Source organism: Microtus oregoni, unplaced genomic scaffold (assembly GCF_018167655.1).
Source record: "Microtus oregoni isolate MIOR12 unplaced genomic scaffold, Mior012 000003F_ref0000135, whole genome shotgun sequence".
Lineage (NCBI taxonomy): Eukaryota > Metazoa > Chordata > Mammalia > Rodentia > Cricetidae > Microtus > Microtus oregoni.
Window position 1 is genome coordinate 14002920 of NW_024543062.1, and position 11574 is coordinate 14014493.

General features: G+C 48.1%; 1 protein-coding gene across 2 annotated transcripts in view; it reads right to left on the reverse strand.

Annotated features, from left to right (window-relative positions):
- Tpst1 (tyrosylprotein sulfotransferase 1) overlaps positions 1 to 7073 on the reverse strand; it is a 56178-nt gene extending 49105 nt beyond the window's left edge. For both annotated transcript variants that reach the window (XR_005974056.1, XM_041648976.1), the window contains exon 1: positions 6870 to 7073. The gene's annotated coding sequence lies outside the window, so the exon portion shown is untranslated. The remainder of the gene's footprint in view (positions 1 to 6869) is intronic.
- Between the last annotated feature and the right edge of the window lie 4501 nt (positions 7074 to 11574).

Genomic DNA, 11574 nt, shown 5'->3' on the forward strand with positions numbered 1-11574 from the left:
CTGGTCTTGAGGTAACAGATCTATATGGAGAATAGAAAGTGCACATACAAGTGTCTTTCCTGTTAGGTTTTTTTTTGGGGGGGGGAGGGTAGGATTTTTTTGTTGTTGCTAGGCGGTGGTGGCGCACACTTTCAATTCCAGCACTGGGGAGGCAGAGGCAGGTGGATCTCGGTAAATTCGAGGCCAGCCTGGTCTACAGAGCAAGTTCCAGGACATTCAGAGCTACTTAGAGAAACCCTGTCTTGTTTGTGGTTTTGTTTTGTTTTTTGAGACAAGGTCTTACGATGTAACCATGGCTGACCTAGCACTCAGAGATCCACCTGGCTCAGCCTTCTGAGTACTGAGAGTAAAGGAGTAACCACCGCACCAAGCTAGGATTTGTTATACACATGTATGTGCCTGTGTAAGTTTATGTGTACTTCATACACACAAGTGTTTTCAGAAACCAGAAGTCGATACCAAATCCCTGAATGTGAGGTTACAGGCAGTTTGTGAGCTGCCGGATGCGAACACTAAAAAACCAAACCAAGGTCCTCTGCAAAGCAGTGTGAGGGTTTGAATAAGAATGGCCCCCAAAGGATCATATCTGAATGCTTCAGTCACCTGGGAGTGGCACTATTCGAAAGGAGGAGTGGCCTTGTTGGAGGAAGTGTGTCAATGGGAATGGGCTCTGAGGCTTCAAGTGCACGCCAAGCCCAGAGTCTCTCTCTGCCCATAGATCACGATGTGGCTCTCAGCTACGGCTCCATCATCTGCTTGCATGCCGCCTTGCTCCCTGCCATGATGAAGATGGATCAAACCTCTGAAACTGTAAGCCAGCCCCCAGCTAAATGCTCTCGGTCACAGTGTCTCTTTACAGCAACAGAACGGTGCACGTGCACTACCCGCCATCTCTCCAGCCCCAGCATAGTTTCACTATCCCACATACATCGGTTCTCCACTTCTGTTGTGGAAATTACTGCCACCAACCTAGTTACTCACAGAAGAAATTCTGCCGTCTTCTTCTTGAGAAGACAGACATGGAATTGCTCACCAGAAACCACTATAATTACAATGTTTATGAGCAACATGGAAATGCCTTATTATTATTTTATCTTCTTGCACCTTTCTGAGGACTTCATGACAGCAGCCTGTATAACTTCTCTAGGGTAGGAAACATCCTTCAATCCGGTACTGAAAAATTAAAATGCAATCCAGAGTAACAATATCTTAAACATGGGCTGTTTCTGCCATGAAATCTGACTCCTACATTTCAAATACACAGAGCACATAAACGAACGTGACTCACCATCTGCCTACGAAGAGCTGGTGGGGAAGGAGACAAGAGATCCTCCGCGTGCCATGATGGTCACACGGGAGGTACGAACAGACCTGAGAAGTTTAGGGAAGAGCTAGGCCGACGGGCTGAGGAAGAGCAGGACAGAGGAAATGGCACTACAGCAGAAGATCCCTAACAGCCCCATTTGGTGGGGAAGGGCACGAGCAGAAGAGGGCAGAAACACATACTGAGGGACTATTAAACAGTCAGCTGACTCCCAGTGAACAGAAATAACAGCACAAAACAGAAACAGAAAAACAGATCTGTAGCGTTTCAGAGTTACCAGTGGCCTAAACAAATGTGTTAAAACCTAATGCTTGAACCCCTTCTTCTTCATAAGCAGAAGGAGAGGTAGGAAGGAGGAAGCAGTTCAACCTAGGATCTTCCAAAGTCTGCTCTTCATGGGAGTACAGGCACACCAACAAAATCCTCAACATTAGCTTTCTTAGAACTCTGAAAATTCACCAAAGGCTTACAAAAATCCAAGGAATGTTTATACAAGAGAGAAGCCCGACGCTCAGCAAGCAGTGAGCCCTATAGCACTATAACTGGCCTCACCCCCTTCCCCCAGCTCTGAGGAAATCTTGAAAACCACCAGCCTCATAGCCATCTTTGGAACACCAGTAGCCACCGGCTGGGGCAGAGCAGAGCTACAGCTCCCAGCAAAACAGTGCTGAGTGGAATTGGAGCTCCCTTCATATGGACGGTCACATCCCCAAAGCATCTGCTAAAAATAATCAGAGACAACTAATTAGTGCCACGGCTTCAGGCAACAGCAACCACAACTGGAACAATCAAGACTAAAGATTTGGGGAATGAGATATTCAGAGAGCTTAGAAAAGCCCCCCAAATGCATGCAAATGTCTCTCAGCTGCTTGACCTGCTGTTCTGTGCAAATAGGAGATGTGGACTGAGGCACAGTGGTCAAAAGGAGTGTCAACACACACACACACGCACACACACACACACACACACAAGCACTTCTAGGATGCTGGAGTATGGCCTTCCAAAGTTTGCTTTGCATGGAAGTAGACAAACTGGTTACCACCAGTTTTCTCAGCAACCTGAAAATTCACCAAAGGCTCACAAATATCCAGAGACTGCTTACAGAAGAAGGAAGGCTGGCGCTCAGCAAGCAGTGAGCTCTGTAACAGATACGGCACTGGGTCGCTCCCTTTCCCTTCGAAACCTGTTCCTTTTCTGGTATTTCCTAACAGAATGAACAGAAACACCATTAGGGCAGCTACCAAAGCCCCACGTGGGGAAGTCTTAGGGCTTGAAATGAAAATCAGATCAGTGGCAGCATGCTTGCTTAGCATACACAAGACCCTGAAATGCCAAGTCCCCCAAACTCTCCATCCTTAAATCTACCCCTCAGCTTCGCTGGCCTCACCCCCTGCATCCGGCACTGTGGTGACCTCCACGAAGACAGTCTCGTCTCTGTCTAACTCATCTTCCACAGTACTACCAGTATCAGAAAACTCTTTTCAGAACAGATCCTCCAAGCTGGAGAGAAGGCTCAGTGGTTGCTGATCTTGCAGAGGACCCAAGCTTGATTACCAACCGTGAGGAAGCTCATAAGCACCTGTAACTCCAGCTTCAGGGGATCTGACGTCCTCTTCTGGCCTTAACAGGCATTACACTCATGTGCACAAACCTATGCAGCAGGAGGCCGCTTGTTGGTTCCTGGCCACTTAGTCCCCAAATAATCACACAGGAACTGTATTATTTAAATCACTGCTTGGCCCACTAGCTCTAGGTTCTTATTAGCTAACTCTTACATATTAATTTAACCCATGTCCATTAATCTGTGTATTGCCTCATGACAGTGGCTTACTGTAAAGTTTCTGCATGTCTGACTCTGGCAGTGGATCCATGGCTTCTCTCTGACTCTGCCCTTCTTCCTCCCAGCATTCAGCCTAGTTTTCCCTGCCTACCTAAGTTCTGCCTTGCTATAGGTCCAAAGCAGTTTCTTTATTCATTAATGGTAATCACAGCACAGAGAGGGGACTCCCACATCAAACCTATACACTCACACACAGAGATACACATACTATTAAAAATATAATAAATCTTTTTTTAAATCTATTCTCAATGGCCATTCATGTAACCTGCTAGAGTAGAGGATGTAGAAGTAGAAGCCCATCTTGATTTCAAAGCTCTACCCTGAGAAAGAGGAAGATATATAAACATAGTGGACATTAAGCATTAAGATAACCCAGTGTGGTGGCTCATATCTGTAATCTCAGCATTCAGGACCCTGAGGCAGGAAGACTGTAGCAAACTCTGGACCAGCCTGAGTTGAGAATGAGATCCTATCTCAAAAAGAGATGGGGTGGGGGGAGGGATGATGGCTAGGGAAATGGTTCAGTGGGGTAAAGTGCTTGCACACAACCATGAGGACCTTAGCTTGGATGCCCAGAACCCATACAAAGCCAGACACAGTAGTGTGTACCTATAACCTCAATGTTCCCACAGCAAGGCGGAAGGTGGAGACAAAGAATCTCTGGAAGCTTGCCAGCCAGCTAGCCTGACATATATGATGGAGAATTAGAAGAGATTTTGCCTTAGACAAAACAAGGTAGAAGGTGAGGACCGAACACGTGTGCATCCATACTCACACAAATATCCAAAAAGGAAGGCAAATTGAACGGTTTTCTATAAGCAGGGGTGGTGGTGGCACACACTTTCAATTTCTGCACTTGGGAGGTAGAGCCAAGAGGATCTCTGAGTTTGAGGTCAGCCTGGTCTAAAGAGCGAGTTCCAGGGCAGCCATGGCTACACAGAAAACCCTGTGTCAAAAACCAAAAAGGAGGAGGAAGAAAGCTTTTCTATAAACTAGATACACAAAGAGATATGACCCAACCCCTTTCTTTCCCCTTGATTACACTTGGAATCCCCAATCCATCCTGCTGTCTCCCAGGAAAAGGGTCAAGACTCCTTTTGGAGGCTGAAGAAATTTTTCCACTGTTTAGAGTGCTTGCTGGGGGCTGGAGAGATGGCTTAGAGGTTAAGAGCACTGACTGTTCTTCCAGAGGACCCGGGTTCAATTCCCAGTAACCATGTGGCAGCTCACAACTGTCTGTTACTCCAATCTAGGGGATATGAATCCCTTGAATAGACAATACCTGCAGGCAAAACACCAATGCACACAAAACAATAATAAATAAATTATAAAAAATATTTTTTTAAAGGGTGCTTGCTGTATAGCCATAAAGACCAGAGATGCCCTCTTCTGGCCTCTATGTATGTACTGGCACAAGCAACCCCAACACATATACATGTGCAAACACTCAGATACACAGTGTATATATACATAAATGCATCTTTAAAGATTTATTTTTAATTTTGTGAAAGTTTGTGTGCATGCGTGTGCATACTTGCATGTGGGTGCAGATGCCCCAGAATGCAGGAGAGGGCACCATATCCTGTGAGCCATTGTGAACTGCCCAATATGGGTTCTGGGAACTGAACTTAGGTCCGTTTCAAGACTAGTACAAACTCTTCACTCCCGAGCCATCATTAGCTACGACTCCCTGGTTCTAAGATTTCTAAGGAGAAATGGATGTGTGTGTGTGTGTGTGTGTGTGTGTGTGCGCGCGCGTGCGCGCGCGTGCGCTTGCATATGCTTAGAGACCACGGGTAGAGAGAAGAGGGAGAGACGAAGAGTCATCCAGCAAAGATGAAAACTGAGACCTGATGTTCACCAGAAATGGAGACTGAATAAACATCTTTGAAAACCATGAATAGTTGGGCAGTGGTGGCTCACGCCTTTAATTCCAGCACTCGGGAGGCAGAGGCAGGCAGATCTCCGTGAGTTCAAGGCCAGCCTGGTCTACAAGAGCTAGTTCCAGGACAGGCACCAAAGCTACAGAGAAAACTGTCTCAAAAAAGAAAAACAAAAAAGAAAGGAGGAAAAGAAAACCACAAATACTCTGGGCAAAGTGGCACACGCCTTTAATCCCAGCACTCAGAAGGCAGAGACAGGTTGTCTCTCTTTAGGGATGAGGAGCCCCTTCCTGAGATAAAAGTTTAGGTCAGAATCAAATAAGCACAAACAACAGGCAAAAATGGCAAGCCCTTAAGAGTCCTAATACCCACCAATTTCTTCTGTTCTCTGAGAGAGAGAGAGAGAGAGAGAGAGAGAGAGAGAGATCAAAGGATCTTCAAGTACTCTAAGCAAAGCTGGGCCTACCTTCCTTGTGCTAGGCCTACCATGTGAGTCACCATCCATGAGCACTTTACACATAATGGGTACAATTTACCTAAGGACAAATTACGATATATATTTTACATCGTTTATTTACTAGGGTATGGGAGGCTCCAGTGGAGGTCAGAGGACAGCGTGCAGAAGCCAGGTCTCTCCTGCCACATTTTGGGCTCTGAGGCTCTAACTTGGGTGGTCAGGTTTGGCGGCAAGAGCCTTTACTCCCTGAGCCATCTGCTTGTCCCTAGCAGTGTTTAAAGCATAAATCTCAGTTGCCCACTGTGGTTCACGCCTGTCATCCCAACAAGTGGGAGGCAGAAGCTGGGTTGTTTTGAGTTCAAGGCTGGAGGCAGAAGCTGGGTTGTTTTGAGTTCAAGGCTACACAGTCTGTTCTGGGCAACCTAGAACCAGTTTGAGGTCCTAACTCAAGCGGGGAGAGGGCTAACTAGAGCCATTGCTCAGGGGGGTTGGAGCACTTGTTGCTCTTGCAGAGGATGACAGTTCAGTTCCCAGTACCCACGTGGTGCCTCACAAGCATCCATAACTCCAACTCCCGGGCACTCAACGCCCTCTTCTGGCCTCTTGAGGCACCAGGCACACATGTGGTGCACATACATACATGCAGACAAAACATGCATACATCTTTAAAAAGAAAGGGGGAAAGGAACTGGCGTTAGAATCGTGGGAAGTGTCTGAAGGGTCGAGGGTCGAGCAGAAGAAAAGGCAAAATCTGGAGGTTTACTAAAGTCAGAAGACTTGAGCAGAGGAGAGAAATGAAGGGTCTCCAGGTATGATTCCCCATGAAGCCGAACCTGCAACTGCCATGGAAAGAGGGAGTCACGATGGCTCGTGCTTGCCATCCCAGGCCTTAGAAGATGGAGGCCATCTACATGATGAGCAGGAGGCCAGCCTGGGCTAAACGGTGATTCCGAGGTCAGCCTGAGCTACACAGTTAAGTTTGAAGCCAACCTAAGCTACACGCAATGAGGTAGAAGACAATGTGGGCTGCATCATCATGAATTGAGTTCGAAGTCACCAAGGGGTAATGACTGAGTTCAACGCCAGCCTGGGCTACAAAGTGCGATGTCTCATAAAAGAGGGAGGGGGGTTGTCTCAAAAAACCGGGATGACGGTCTCTTTCAGGCTAGGGATGCCGAGGGAGTGTACGCAGGTGAGGCGGGATGCCTGCTGGACGGATGCGGGGGCGGCAGCAACGCCAGGGACTGCTGGGCAAAGGCAGCGGGACGCGACGGGCGGCCAACCGGGGCGATGGGGGAAGGGGCAGGCGGGATGAAGGATGGAGGCGTCCGGGGCTCGGCGCCCGGAGAGCGGCGCCGCGCTTACCTACGATGGCGGAGGCGCAGCCGTGACGCCGCTCTGGCATCTTGGGCTTCGGCCGTTTCTCCCGCCGCCCTAGCTGGTGGCCATGGCGCCCTCCCCGGGAGCGCTTCTTCACCGCCAGGCGACGGCCCTGCCCGGCCCCGCCGAGAAGCGCACCCGCGGCCGCCTCAGCAGCGACTGACCGCTGTCGCCGCCTCCAGCACCAGCCGCCCGCCGCTGCGTGGCCGCAGGATCTCACGCCCGCCGCCATTGGCTACCCGGACTCCGGCCGCGCGATGTGTCTGCCGCTCTGATTTGTCGGTTCCGCGGAGAGGCGGAGTTTGGGAGAGAGCCGGTGGGGCCGGCGCTGAGGGGTGGGTGGGGTCTGATATCCGGGCCCAACGTTAGGCGAGCTAGGCTGAGCGGAGGTGGGGGAGCTACCCCCGCCGCTACCTGCAGGGGTCGTGCGTTGCTAGAGAAACGGAGCTGGTGGCCTAACTGGGGGGGGGGGGGGGGGGGGGGGGGGGCCAGGAGCTGTCTAAGAAGACCAACATCCCTGAAACCCAGGCAGTGACACACAAAAGAGCGTTCCTAGCAAGGCTCCCTCCCTGCCTGGCCATCGCTTGACACAGCAGTTAAGCACACAAATCAGTTTGCACAATATTCCATACCACAGGAAAGTATAAATGAGGGCTGAGGATGGAGCTCAGTGGGTAGAGTGCTTGCCCAGAGTGAAGCCCTGGGTTCCATCCCCAGCACTGCATAACCTGGAAAGGTGGTGCACGCCTCTGATCCCAATACTGAGGTGGTGGAGGCAAGAGGATCCTCAGCTGCACAGGGAGTTTGAGGCCATCCTGGACAGCGTGAGATCCTGTCTGGAGACAGATAAAGCGTATAAATGCAAGGAGCTGTGATGACCCGTATCTGTAATATCTCCGAAGGCTGTTTGAAGCCAGTCTGGGATACAAAACGATTTCCAGCCCAAAAGTGTATAGTACAGAACGAGATCTTATCCCAGCCTCCCTTTGCTCCCTGCCCAGAAGCCACGCAAAGTGGTGCACACCTATTACCCCAAGACTTAAGAGGCCAAGGCAGGGTGCTATTCCAGACCAGCGGGGGCTGCATAGCAAGATCTGTCTCAGAGTTTAATTTTTTTCAAACAGGAAGGCTGGAGATGGAGCTCAGATGCTCAAATGCTCTGTGTGCAGAAAGCCCTGAGCTGCCTCTCGAGCTCGATATAAGCTAGAAACGGTGACGCGCACCTGTCACCACAGCACTAGGGAGGCAGAGACAGGAAGGCAGGGAGTACAGGGTCAGCCTTGTCTATGTGCTGCATCCGAGGCCAGTCTGAGCTATAAATAAATACGTAAATAAATAAACGGTGATAAGCAAATCATTACACAAAAGAAGGACGCTGTGGAAAGGGAAAAGAAGTGAGAAGGAGAGAAGGCTGGATTTCAGAACCGAAAATCAGCCATTTCCGCTTACAACCCCCATGCACACTGAGGCCAGGTTTTACCAAAGCCACAATTTCAATTCTACTGATGTGGACGGGAGATAGCATGGGCTCAAGGACAGAGATGCCAAATCCAAAATTCCTGTCATCATCCTCGAGCAAATGTCACTTAGAGAATGATGTCCAATCTTAGAAAAATTTACTGAGAAGACTAAAGGAGGGAGCCATGAATGTTCGTGGGCACATCAGTTATTATATCCCTCCCCCTGCACACAAAAGAGTAAAATTCAAGATGGATGTGGTGCTGGGAGGCTAAGGCAGAAGAATCAGGAGTTCGGGACTATATAGAGTTCCAAGCTACATAGAGAGACCCTGCTTCAAAAAAAAAAAAGAAAGAAAGAAAGAAAGAAAAAGAAAAGGGGAGCCCACAATGTGGGTCTCTGTGGCTCGTGGCTATACTCATATACTCCCTACACTTGGGAGGTGGAGAAAGGAGAGTAAATATTTAAGGCTAGGGGGCTGGAGAGATGGCTCAGAGGTTAAGAGCATTGCCTCCTCTTCCAAAGGTCCTGAGTTCAATTCCCAGCAACCACATGGTGGCTTACAACCATCTGTAATGGGATCTGGTGCCCTCTTCTGGCCTGCAGTCATACACACAGATAGAATATTGTATACATAATAAATAAATAAATATTTTAAAAAAATATTTAAGGCTAGTCTTAGCTACATAAGCCAGTTTGAGGCACCCTGAGGCTACAAGAGACCCTGACTCAAAAACAAGTTGGGTCAACGATCCAGATTGCTATGTCTTCCTAAGGATCAGCGTTTGATTTCCAGCACCCATGTCAAACGACTCACGACCACCTGTAACTCCAGCTCCAGAGGATCCGGCACTCTCTTTGGCCTCCAAAGGCTCCAGAGGATCCAACACTCTCTTTGGCCTCTATAGGCTCCAGAGGATCCAACACTCTCTTTGGCCTCCATAGGCACCCGCATGTGTGTTCACATACACAGAGAGAAACATACATATACACACAGACAAATGATGTAAATGTATTTAAAAGCTAAAACCAACCACGATGCTCATCAACTGATTCATAGCAATCAAAACATAAACAAGATAATGGTCAATCATAAAAAAGAATTAAGAATTGATACACAGGGTCAGCAAGACGGCTCAGTGGGCAAAAGTGCTTGCTGTGCAGGCCTGACAGTGTGAGCTCCGTCCCCAGGCCCCGCGGGGAGGGAGAAAGAACCAGCTTTCACAAGTTGTCCTCGACCTACACAGACACACAATGGCACAAGCATGCCTACACACATACACAATAATAACAACAGCAACAATAATAATTGAAATTTTTAAAATAACTGAAGAGTCAGTGAGTAAAGGTGCTTGCCATATAAACCAGGCAATCTTAGTTTGACCCCCAGAACCCTGATGACAGCAGAGGACCAACTTCACAAAGTAGTCCTCTGACCTCTAAACGTGTGTGCACACATATATACATACATACATACATACATACATACATAGACACACACACCACTTATGCCCCATGATGTGGGAGTTATTTCTTTCTAATCTGTTGCTTTCATTGGTTAATTAATAAAGAAACTGCCTAGGCCCATTTGATAGGCCAACCCTTAGGTGGGTGGAGTAGGCAGAACAGAATGCTGGGAGAAAGAAGCTGAGTCAGAGAGTTGCCATGATTCCCCCACTCCAGACAGACACAGGTTAAGATCTTCCCTGGTAAGCCACCTCGTGGGCTACACAGATTATTAGAAATGGGTTAGATCAATATGTAAGAGCTAGCCAATAAGAGGCTGGAACTAATGGGCCAGGCCATTTAAAAGAATACAGTTTCCGTGTAATTATTTCGGGGCATAAGCTAGCCAGGCAGCCGTGAGCCAGGGCGGCAGGAACGCAGCCCGCAGTTCCTTACAACAGCCCCATACACAATAATAAATAAAAATTTAAATTTATCTGTTGGGAGGTCTGTGCAGGTGTATGTGTGAGCACGTACATGCCCCAGTGAATGTGTGGAGCTCTTGGGAAACTCCTTTCACCACGTGGGTCCTAGGGATAGAACTCAGCTTGCCAGTCTTCATTGGCCTGAGCCATTTTGCCCACCCAACACTGACATCTTCTCATTCCTGTTCCCGAGCTGAGTCTTTCTCTACAGGCAACCCTGAGGAGGTCGAGTCAAAATCGTAGGGATTTAGGACAATCTTGGCTATACAGCAAGTTTGAAGTCAGCCTACTTCTGCATCCTGAGTGCTGGGATTAAAGACATTCGCCACCATATCTGGCTTTTTTAAAGATAACAAGCCTCTCCTAGAAAGCTCGCTGTTAAAGCATGTAGAAGCTAGCCCTATGACACACTTCTCTTTGAACCTGGCATCCCTGCTTGCTGGGTAAGTGCTCTGTCACTGAGGTATAGTCCTGGGACCCCTCATCCCTCCTTGTAAAATTTGAGATAAGTATCACTAATTTGCCCAAAATGGCCTTTAAATTTGTTAAAAATTTTACATTTTACTTTGTGTGTGTGTGTGTATGTGTGTGCAAGCGAGCTTGTGTGTGCATGTGGTGTGTGTGTGTGTGTGTGTGTGTGTGTGTGTGTGTGTGTATACACAAATGCTATGCCATACTTATAGGGTCAGGCGGCAACTTGTGGAAGCTGGTTCTCTCTCATTCCACCCCATGGTTCCTAGGGAATGAACTCAGGTTGTCCAGCCTGGCAGTCAGCGTCTTTACCCATGAATCCTTTTGTTGTTGCTGGGCTGGAAAGATGCCTCAGTGATTAAGAGCACGCACTGCTCTTGCAGAAGACTCCAAGTTCAATTCCCAGCATCCACATCAGGCAGCTCACAACTACCTGTAATGCCTGATCCAAAGAATCCGATACCTCTGGCTTCTATGGGCACCACATTCATACATACATATAAACCTTCATACTCAAAACATACACACATACAATTAAATTTTTTTAAATTATCTTAGATTTTTATTGCATTTATTTGTGTGGCAAAGGGATACACACATACCATGGCTCACACACAAAGGTCGGAAGACAACTTTCAAAAGTTGATTCTCTCCTTCTATTTATCATGCGGGTCCCAGGGATCAAACTCAGGAAGCCAAACTTGGCAACAAACACCCTCACTTACTGAGCAATCTCAGCAGCCTGCAAGCTAGCCATTTTGGTTGTTTGATTTCTGTTCCGAGACAGGGTCTCAGGCTAGAGACATAGCTCAGTGGTAAAGAACTTGCCT